The 10,928-nt window shown below is 40.0% G+C and overlaps 1 pseudogene; it reads right to left on the reverse strand.

The window, feature by feature from the left end:
• The window catches only part of LOC110279302 (uncharacterized), a 172,909-nt pseudogene that overhangs the window by 86,481 nt on the left and 75,500 nt on the right, over window positions 1-10,928 (reverse strand).

A 10,928-nucleotide genomic window follows, 5' to 3' on the forward strand; every position in this document is an offset into this window, starting at 1 on the left:
GCTAGTCTTTCTAGCATTTAGTCTATGAATGGTAAAGGAAAATGATCCTTTCTGGTGGTTGTATTGAGCCTTCTGTAGTCAATACACATACGCCACCCTGTAACTGTTCTTGTGGGAACCAGTTCATTTTTTTCATTATGAACCACTGTCATGCCTCCCTTCTTGGGTACAACTTGGACAGGGCTCACCCAGGGGCTATCAGAAATAGGATAAATAATCCCAGCCTCTAGTAACTTAGTGACCTCTTTTTGCACCACCTCCTTCATGGCTGGATTTAGTCGCCTCTGTGGTTAAACCACTGGCTTGGCATTATCTTCCAATAGGATCTTGTGCATGCATCTTGCTGGGCTAATGCCCTTAAGATCACTTATGGACCACCCAAGAGTTGTCTTATGCGTCCTTAACACTTGAATTAGTGCTTCCTCTTCCTGTGAGTTTAAAGCAGAGCTTGTAATCACTAGAAAAGTGTCACCTTCTCCCAGAAATGCATACTTCAGGGATGGTGGTAGTGGCTTGAGCTCAAGTTTAGGAGGCTTATCCTCTTCCTGAGGAATTTTCAGAGGTTCTTTTATTTCCTCTGGTTCCTCCAGGTCAGGCTGAACATCTTTAAAGATATCCTCTAGCTCTGATTCGAGACTCTCAGTCATATTGATCTCTTCCACTAAAGAGTCAATAATATCAATGCTCATGCAGTCATTTGATTTGTCTGGATGTTGCATAGCTTTGACAGCATTCAACTTGAACTCATCCTCATTGACTCTCAGGGTCACTTCCCCTTTTTGTACATCAATGAGAGTTCGTCCAGTTGCTAGGAAGGGTCTTCCTAGGATGAGAATTGCACTCTTGTGCTCCTCCATTTCCAGCACTACAAAGTCAGTTGGAAAGGCGAATGGCCCAACCTTGACAATCATGTCCTCAATTATGCCTGATGGGTATTTAATGGAGCCATCAGCAAGTTGGAGGCATATCCGGGTTGGTTTGACTTCTTCAGTCAACCCAAGCTTTCTGATAGTGGATGCAGGTATTAGATTGATACTTGCTCCAAGGTCACATAGGGCTGTCTTGGTATAAGCACATTCTAATGTGCATGGTATCATAAAGCTTCCTGGATCTTGAAGCTTCTCTGGTAAGCTCTTCAGAATGACTGTACTGCATTCTTCAGTGAGAAACACTTTTTCAGTTTCTCTCCAATCCTTCTCATGACTTAAGATCTCTTTCATGAACTTAGCATAAGAAGGTATTTGCTCAAGTGCTTCTGCAAACGGAATCTTTATTTCAAGAGTCCTGAGATAGTCTGCAAAGCGGGCAAATTGCTTATCCTGTTCCGCTTGGTGGAGTTTCTAAGGATAAGGCATCTTGGCTTTATACTCTTCAGCCTTAGTTGTTGCAGGTTTATTTCCTACAGAAGTGGTTGGAGAAGCCTTCTTAGAAGGGTTACTATCAGTACTCTCAGGTGTCTGATTCCTCATTGGCGTTTGAACGCCAGGATTGGGTGAGGAATGGGCGTTTAACGCCAACTTTTCCACCCTTTCTGGCGTTTGAATGCCAGAACTGGGCAGGGAATGGGCATTTAACGCCAACTTTTCCCCCTTTCTGGCGTGTGAACGCCATAAGTATTCCTCTCTGGGCTCTTACTGTCCTCAGAGGGATTTTAGACAGTGGTTTGGTTATACTCTGTCAGTCGTTCCTTTCTTAGCTTTCTGCTGCTTTGAGTTGATACATTCAATGTTTTCCCACTCCTTAATTTAACAGCTTGGCATTCTTCTGTTATCTGTTTAGATAGTTACTGTCTTGTCTGATTTAATTGTGCTTCCATATTCTTGTTAACAATTTTAGTTTCTTGGAGCATCTCTTTAAATTCTGCTAACTATTTTGTCATCATGAGTAATTGCTGATTAAGCTCAACCATCTGTTCTTGAGGGTTAGGATCAGTAGTTACTGCCATAGCTTCTTCTTTTATAGAGGACTCATTGCTTGAGTATAAATGTTGATTTCTAGCAACTGTATCTATGAGCTCTTGAGCCTCTTCAATCGCCTTCCGCATGTGTATAGATCCACCAGCTGAGTGGTCTAAAGACATCTGAGCTTTTTCTGTGAGCCCATAATAGAAGATGTCTAACTGTACCCACTCTGAAAACATTTCAGAGGGGCATTTTCTTAGCATACCTCTGTACCTCTCCCAGGAATTATAAAGGGATTTATTGTCCTCTTGTTTAAAGCCTTGGATGTCCAGCCTTAGCTGTGTCATCCTTTTTGGAGGGTAAAATTGATTCAGGAATTTGTCTGATAATTGTCTCCATGTTTTTATGCTTGTTGTGGGTTGGTTATTCAACCACCTCTTAGCCTGATCTTTTACAGCAAATGGAAACAGTAATAATCTGTAGACATCCTGATCCACCTTTTTATCTCGTACTGTGTCAGCAATTTGTAAAAACTGTGCCAGAAACTTAGTAGGTTCTTCCTGTGGAAGACCGGAATACTGGCAGTTTTGCTGCACCATGACAATGAGTTGAGGATTTAGCTCAAAACTGCTTGCTTTAATGGGAGGTATACAGATGCTACTCCCATATGCAGCTGTAATGGGGTTAGCATATGACCCCAGAGTCCTTCTGGACTGCTCAATTTCCCTTAGGTCCATGATGGAGAAAGGGAAATGATATGGATTCACAAGTAAAGTATAGAATATTTTTTTATTTTTTTATTTTTTTTAAAGTAACCGAAAATAATAAACTAAAATGAATGAAAAATAAAATAAAAATTTGAAAACCAAAAGAGAATAAAATCAAAGCAATTTGAAAACTAAATTAATTAATTGATTAAAAAGATTTTGGAATTAGCAATTAAAAAATAAAGTAAAATTTCGAAAACTAAAAGAAAATAAAATCAAAGCAAATTGAAAACTAAATCAATTAATTAGTTAAAAAAAGATTTTGGAATTAGCAATAGAAAAGATATGATTAAAATTTATTTTGAAACAGATTTGATTTTTGAAATTAGGAAAGAGAAAGACAACAAAATGACACCAAACTTAAAATTTTTTAGGAAATCAAACACAAATTCTCGAAAATTTTAAAGGAGAACACAAAGAAAACACCAAACTTAGAACTTTTAAAGATCAAGAAAGGACTAAAAACATGCAAATTCGAAAAATTAAAAGAAAACAAAAACATGCAATTGACACCAAACTTAAAATATGAAACTAAACTCAAATAAAAGACTCTAAACCAACAAAAATAAAACAGTCCTAATCTAAGCAACAAAATACACCGTCAGTTGTACAAACTTGAACAATCCCCGGCAACGGCGCCAAAAACTTGGTGCACACACTTTTGCAATCCCACACAACTAACCAGCAAGTGCACTGGGTCGTCCAAGTAATACCTTACGTGAGTAAGGGTCGATCCCACAGAGATTGTCGGCTTGAAGCAAGCTATGGTTATCTTGTAACTCTTAGTCAGGATATCAATAATTCTCAGGTTTAATTGTGAAAAGTAAAAGAACATGAAATAGATACTTGTTTTGCAGTAATGGAGAACAGGTTGAGTTTTTGGAGATGCTCTATCTTCTGAATCACTGCTTTCCTACTGCCTTCTTCTTCATGCACGCAAGGCTCCTTCCATGGCAAGCTGTATGTAGGGTTTCACTGTTGTTAATGGCTACCTCCCATCCTCTCAGTGAAAATGTTCAACGCGCTCTGTCACAGCACGGCTAATCATCTGTCGGTTCTCAATCAGGTTGGAATAGAATCCAGTGATTCTTTTGCGTCTGTCACTAACGCCCAACCCTCAGGAGTTTGAAGCTTGTCACAGTCATTCAATCCTTGAATCCTACTCAGAATACCACAGACAAGGTTTAGACCTTCCGGATTCTCTTGAATGCCGCCATCAATTCTAGCTTATACCACGAAAATTCTGATTAAGGAATCCAAGAGATATTCACTCAATCTAGAGTAGAACGGAGGTGGTTGTCAGGCATACATTCATAGGTGAGAATGATGATGAGTGTCACAGATCATCACATTCATCAAGTTGAGGAACAAGTGATATCTTAGAATAGAAGCAAGCGTGATTGAATGAAAAACAGTAGTAATTGCATTAATCCATCAAGACACAGCAGAGCTCCTCACCCCCAACCATGGGGTTTAGAGACTCATGCCGTAGAAGATACAATAAGAAACGTGTAATGTGTCATGAGGTAAAGATACAATGTCAAAAGGCCCTATTAATAGTGAACTAGTAACCTAGGGTATACAGAAATGAGTAAATGACGTAAAAATCCACTTCCGGGGTCCACTTGGTGTGTGCTTGGGCTGAGCATTAAAGCTTTCATGTGTAGAGACTTTTCCTGGAGTTAAACGCCAGCTTTTGTGCCAGTTTGGGCGGTTAACTCCAATTTTTGTGCCAGTTCCGACGTTAAACGTCGGGAATTCTGAAGCTGATTTGCAACGCCGGTTTGGGCCATCAAATCTCGGGCAAAGTATGGACTATTATACATTGCTAGAAAGCCCAGAATGTCTAATTTCCAACGCAATCGAGAGTGCTCCAATTGGGCTTCTGTAGCTCTAGAAAACCCACTTCGAGTGCAGGGAGGTCAGATTCCAACAGCATCTGCAGTCCTTTTTCAGTCTCTGAATCAGATTTTTGCTCAAGTCTCTCAATTTCAGCAAGAAATTACCTGAAATCACAGAAAAACACACAAACTCATAGTAAAGCCCAGAAAAGTGAATTTTAAATAAAAACTAATAAAAACATACTAAAAACTAACCAAAATATACTAAAAACATACTAAAAACAATGCCAAAAAACGTATAAATTATCCGCTCATCAGTATCCCACAGTCTTCGCCAACCTAACCTCCGTGCGATCCCATCACCATCGCCTACCTAACCTCCTTAGCACCAGACAAACACAAATAATGCAAGCAAGGAAAACACAGGTAGTTTACACATATATAGCAAGTAATTCAAGAAGCAAGTAGACACTTTATACAATTAGGCAAACTCAAGTAGTCAAAGCATGCAAGCACATAAGAGATGCATATGATGAATGCCTATCCTATTGGCTCGTGATATCACTTGTCGGTCTGTAAATGTCAACCCGACACATCCTCCCGGATGTAGCCTTTTCTGCCACGCCAGGGATATAGTGCCCTGCACACTCATGCAGCATCGAATCTACTATGCCAGAGATATAGTGACCTGCATACTCATGTAGTAGGGAGTCTACTATGCCTGGGATATAGGCCCCGCACACTTCCTACAGCAGAGAAGGAAATAACCACAACAAATCATGCACCAGAGAAATCTGCCACGCCGGAGATATAGGCTCCGCACACTATCAATAACACTTAGTCATGCAGCAAAAAAATTTGCTACGTCGGGGATATAGGCCCCGCACACTCTCAACAACAACTAGTCATGCAGTAGAAAAATCTGCTACACGGAGATATATGCCCCGCACACTCTCAACATTCATCAATATCATCATTCCTCTTTGAGTCCTGATAGGCAAAATTGTGATTTACACTTTTTATAACTCGAACAATTCTTAGTAATGGCTCCAAAAACATGGTGCACACTACTATGGTTCACTCACATTCTTCACAACTTCGCACAACTAACCAACAAGTGTACTGGGTCATCCAAGTAATAAACTTTACGTAAGTAAGGGTCGATCCCACGGAGATTGTTGGTATGAAGCAAGCTATGGTCATCTTGTAAATCTCAGTTAGGCGAATAATAAATGGTTATGGAGTTTTCGAAAATAATAATAAATAAAGCATAAAATAAAGATAGAGTTACTTATGTAAATCATTGGTGGGAATTTCAGATAAGTGTATAGAGATGCTTTGTCCCTGTTGAATCTCTGCTCTCCTACTGCCTTCCTTCAATCCTTCATACTCCTTTCCATGGAAAGCTGTATGTAGCGCATCACCGTTGTTAATGGCTACATCCCATCCTCTCAGTAAAAATGGTCCAAATGCTCTGTCACAGTACGGCTAATCATCTGTCGGCTCTCGATCATGTCGGAATAGAATGCATTGATTCTTTTGCGTATGTCACTACGCCCAATAATTGCGAGTTTGAAGCTCATCACAGTCATTCAATCCTTGAATCATACTCGAAATACCACAAACAAGGTTTAGACTTTTCAGATTCTCAAGAATTGCTGCCAAAGGGTTCTAGCTTATACCACGAAGATTCTGATTAAGGAATCCAATAGATACTCGCTCGTTCTAAGGTAGAACGGAAGTGGTTGTCAGTCACGCGTTCATAGGTGAGAATGATGATAAGTGTCACGGATCATCACATTTATCATGTTGAAGTGCAATGAATATCTTAGAGCAAGAATAAGCCGAATTGAATAGAAAATAGTAGTAATTGCAGTAAAACTTGAGGTACAGCAGAGCTCTACACCCTTGATCTATGGTGTGTAGAAACTCCACCGTTGAAAATACATAAGTGATGGTAGTCCAGGCATGGCCGAATGGCCAGCCCCCAAAATGTGATATGAATTTGAAAATAGGGAGAAGGACTAGACGTGGTCAAAAGACTGACACTAGTACAATAGTAAAAAGTTCTATTTATACTAAACTAGCCACTAGGGTTTACAGAAATAAGTCTAAATGCAGAAATCCACTTTCGGGGCCCACTTTGGTGTGTGCTTAAGCTGAGCTTGAGCTTTACACGTGCAGAGTCTTCTTTTGGAGTTAAACGCCAAGTTGTAACGTCTGTTTGGCATTTAACTCTGGTTTGTGACGTGTTTCTGGCGTTTTACTCCAGAATGCAGCATGGAACTGGCGTTGAACACCAGTTTGCATCATCTAAACTCGAATGAAGTGTGGACTATTATATATTGTGGGAAAGCCCTGGATGTCTACTTTCCAATGCCGTTCAAAGCGTGCCATTTGGAGTTTTGTAGCTCCAGAAAATCTATTTCGAGTGCAGGGAGGTCAGAATCCAACAACATCAGTAGTTCTTTGTCAGCCTGAATAAGATTTTTGCTCAGGTCTCTCAATTTCAGCTAAAAAATACCTGAAATCACAAAAAAACATACAAACTCATAGTAAAGTCCAGAAATGTGAATTTTGCATAAAAACTAATAAAAAAATCCCTAAAAGTAGTTAGATCTTACTAAAATCTACCTAAGAACAATGCCAAAAAGCGTATAAATTATCCGCTCATCACAACACCAAACTTAAATTGTTGCTTGTCCCCAAGCAACTGAAAATCAAATAGGATAAAAAGAAGAGAATATGCTATAAATCTCAAAATATCAATGAATATTAGTTCTAACTAGATGAGCGGGACTTGTAGCTTTTTGCTTCTGAACAGTTTTGGCATCTCACTTTATCCCTTGAAGTTTAGAATGATTGGCATCTATAGGAACTCAGAGTTTAGATAGTGTTATTGATTCTCCTAGTTAAGTATGTTGATACCTGAACACAACTACTTTTATGAGTCTTGGCCATAGCCCTAAGCACTTTATTTTCCAGTATTACCACCAGATACATAAATGTCACAGACACATGACTGGGTGAACCCTTTCAGATTGTGACTCAGCTTTGCTAAAGTCCCCAGTTAGAGGTGTCTAGAGCTCTTAAACACACTCTTTTTGCTTTGGATCACGACTTTAACCACTCAGTCTCAAGCTTTTCACTTGGACCTGCATGCCACAAGCACATGGTTAGGGACAGCTTGATTAGCCGCTTAGGCCTGGATTTATTTCCTTGGGCCCTCCTATCCATTGATGCTCAAAGCCTTGGATCCTTTTTACCCTTGCCTTTTGGTTTTAAGGGCTATTGGATTTTTCTACTTGCTTTTTCTTTTTCTTCTTTTTTTTTCTTTTTTTTGCCACTTTTTTTCCGCAAGCTTTTGCTTTTTCACTGCTTTTTCTTGCTTCAAGAATCAATTTCATGATTTTTCAGATTATCAATAACATTTCTCTTGTTCATCATTCTTTCAAGAGTCAATAATTTTAACATTCATAAACAACAAGATAAAAAAATGCACTGTTCAAGCATTCATTCAGAAAACAAAAAGTATTGTCACCACATCAATATAATTAAACTAAATTCAAGGCATTTCAAAACTCATGTACTTCTTGTTCTTTTGTATTAGAAACATTTTTCATTTAAGAGAGGTAAAGGATTCATAGAATTATTCATAGCCTTAAGACATAGTTACTAAATACTAATGATCATGTAGGAAAGACACAAACATAGACAAACATATAGCATAAAAATTGAAAAACAGAGAAATAAGAACAAGGAATGAGTCCACCTTAGTGATGGTGGCATCTTCTTCTTGAAGGACCAATGATGTCCTTGAGCTCCTCTATGTCTCTTCGTTGCCTTTGTTGCTCTTCCCTCATAGTTTTTTGATATTCTCTAATCTCATTGGGAATGATGGAGTGCTCTTGGTGCTCCACCCTTAATTGGTCCATGTTATAACTCAAGTCTTCTAGAGAGATGACTTCATGAACTTCTACTCCCTCTCCAATCATGATGCTATAGATCATGATGGCCCAATCCACAGTAACTTCGGATCGGTTGCTAGTGGGGATGATGGAGTGTTGGATGAACTCCAACCATCCTCTAGCCACAGGCTTAAGGTCCAGTCTTCTTAATTGAACCGGCTTGCCTTTTGACCTTCTTCTTGGCCACAACATCATAGAAGTGGTCTTGATGGGCTTTGGAGATGAATCTCTCCATCTCCCATGACTCGGATGTGGAAGCTTTTGTCTTCCCTTTCCTTTTTCTAGAGGTTTCTCCGGCCTTAGGTGCCATAGATGGTTATGGAAAAACAAAAAAGCTATGCTTTTACCACACCAAACTTAGAATTTTGCTCGCCCTCGAGCAAAGAAAAGAAAGAATAGAAGAAGAAGAAGATTTGAAGGAGAGGGAAAGGGATGTGTATTTGGCCAAGGGGGATAAGAGAGGGTTGTGATGTGTGAAAATGAAGAAGGATAGAGGGGTTTATATAGTGGAGGGAGAGGGTAGTAGGTTCGGTCATTAGGGTGGGTCTGGGTGGGAAAAGGATTTTGAATTTGAAGGTAAGTAGGGTTTATGGGGAAGAGTGGATGGATGTGAGTGGTGAAGAAGTGATAGGAAAGAGAGATTGAGGTGATTGGTGAAAGGTTTTTGGGGAAGAGTGTTATTGGATTGTGTGAAGAAGAGAGAAGGTAAGTTGAGGTAGGTAGGGATCCTGTGGGGTCCACAGATCCTGAGATGATCCTGTGGGGTCCACAGATCCTGAGGTGTCAAAGATTATCATCCCTGCACCAATGAGACGTGTAAAATGCCCTCTGCATGCAATCCTGACATTCAACACCAGATTGATGCTTGTTTCTGGTGTTGAACGCCAGTTCCTTGCTTGTTTTGGGCGTTCAACACCAATCTGCAGCATGTTTCTGGTGTTAAAGGCCAGTTCCATGCTTGTTTCTGGCGTTTAACGCAAGCTTTCCTCAGGGTACAATCCTGGCATTTGAACGCCAGGCTGCTGCTTGTTTCTGGCATTCAACGCCAGATTCATGCTCTGTTCTGGCGTTAAACGCCAGCCAGATGCTCCTTACTGGCATTTAAGCTCTTCCTCCAGGGTGTGCTGTTTCTTCTGCTATTTTTTATTCTATTTTTAATTTTAGTATTTATTTTGTGACTCCACATGACCATGAACCTAATAAAACATAAAAGAACAATAAAAATATAAATAAATAAAAATTGGGTTGCCTCCCAATAAGCGCTTCTTTAATGTCAATAGCTTGACAATGAGCTCTCATGGAGCTTCACAAGTGATCAGGTCAATGTTGTGAACTCCCAACACTAAACTTAGAGTTTGGATGTGGGGGTTTCTCAACACCAAACTTAAAGTTTGGTACACCAAACTTAGAGTTTGGGTGTGGCCTCCCAACACCAAACTTAGAGTTTGATTGTGGGGGCTCTGTTTGACTCTGTATTGAGAGAAGCTTTCATGCTTCCTCTCCATGGTTGTAGAGGAAGATCCTTGAGCTTTAAACACTAGGTAGTCCCCATTCAATTGAAGGATTAGCTTTCCTCTGTCAACATCAATCACAGCTCCTACTGTGGCTAGGAAGGGTCTTCCAAGAATGATGCATTCATCCTCCTCCTTTTTAGTGTCTAAGATTATGTAATCAGCAGGGATGTAAAGGCCTTTAACCTTCACTAACACATCCTCTACCAATCTATAAGCTTGTCTTACAGACTTGTCTGCCATCTATAATGAGATAGTGGCATCTCGTACCTCAAAGATTCCCAGCTTCTCCATTACAGAGAGTGGCATAAGATTTATACCTGACCCCAGGTCACACAGAGCCTTCTCAAAGGTCATGGTGCCCGTGGTACAGGGTATTAAGAATTTACCAGGATCTTGTTTCTTTTGAGGTAAAGTTTGCTGAACCCATGTATCTAGTTCACTAATGAGCAATGAGGCATCTTCCCAAGTCTCATTACCAAACAACTTGGCATTCAGCTTCATGATAGCTCCTAGATATTGAGCAACTTGCTCTCCAGTTACATCTTCATCCACTTCAGAGGAAGAATAGTTTTTAGAGCTCATGAATGGCAGAAGGAGGTTTAATGGAATCTCTATGGTCTCTATATGAGCCTCAGATTGCTTTAGGTCCTCAGTAGGGAACTCCTTCTTGTCTGGGAGACGTCCCATGAGGTCTTCCTCATTGGAATTCACGTCCTCCCCTTCCTCTCTAGGTTCGGCCATTTTAACTATGTCAATGGCCTTGCACTCTCTTTTTGGATTCTCTTCAGTATTGCTTGGGAGAGTACTAGGAGGAGTTTCAGTGATTTTCTTACTATGCTGACCCACTTGTGCCTCCAAGTTTCTAATAGAGGACCTTGTTTTATTCATGAAACTTAAAGTGGCCTTAGATAGATCAGAGACTATGTTTGCTAAGCTA

This window comes from Arachis duranensis, chromosome 3 (genome assembly GCF_000817695.3).
Source record: "Arachis duranensis cultivar V14167 chromosome 3, aradu.V14167.gnm2.J7QH, whole genome shotgun sequence".
Lineage (NCBI taxonomy): Eukaryota > Viridiplantae > Streptophyta > Magnoliopsida > Fabales > Fabaceae > Arachis > Arachis duranensis.